Source organism: Frankliniella occidentalis, unplaced genomic scaffold, assembly GCF_000697945.3.
Source record: "Frankliniella occidentalis isolate FOCC.00 unplaced genomic scaffold, Focc_3.1 Scaffold118, whole genome shotgun sequence".
Taxonomy (NCBI): domain Eukaryota; kingdom Metazoa; phylum Arthropoda; class Insecta; order Thysanoptera; family Thripidae; genus Frankliniella; species Frankliniella occidentalis.
In genome coordinates, this window is record NW_026267246.1 from 303394 (window position 1) to 304028 (window position 635).

Consider the following 635-nt stretch of genomic DNA (forward strand, 5'->3'; position numbering starts at 1 on the left):
AGCGAATCCCGAAACAAGTTTAGAATGCTGTAACTTTGGAAGTTATAGGAATTTTGACCTCATCTTTTATTTGGGCCATCTACACTCTATTTTAGTAGGGCCATTTTAATTTTATTGAAATCGAAGCAAATTTTTCTGGTAACTCGTAAACAGCTTGAGCTAGGTCAAACAGACAGCGGATTTGGCTTCACCTCGTTCCTTACAGTCTCAGATCAGTTTTCGATTAAAACTGTCCTGATATTTTACTTTATTTAGCAATAATAAACATTAAACTTTGCACTTTGCCCAATCAATTTTGGCACGGTACAGGTCAGCTGTGCTACATATAGTCCGCTTTCAGTCTGCTCTGCGTGCGGACCAGCCCGCGATCAGCCTGGTAAGACGGGGATGCGCACTACAAAAGCGGACTTGTTCCAGCCGGACAAGTCCGGCAAATAGGTCGGGTTTTGGTCGATCTGGCTTTTTTCGCGGACTAGTCCACTCGCTGACCAGCCGGACTCTTTCCGGACCGAAAACGGACTGATGCCGGATTAATATTTTTCTTACGGGATCTCTCTCACCGACTAGACTGCTTCAGACGGTTTTAAAGACTAGATGGTTTTAAATACTAGACGGTTTTAAAGACTAGACGGTTT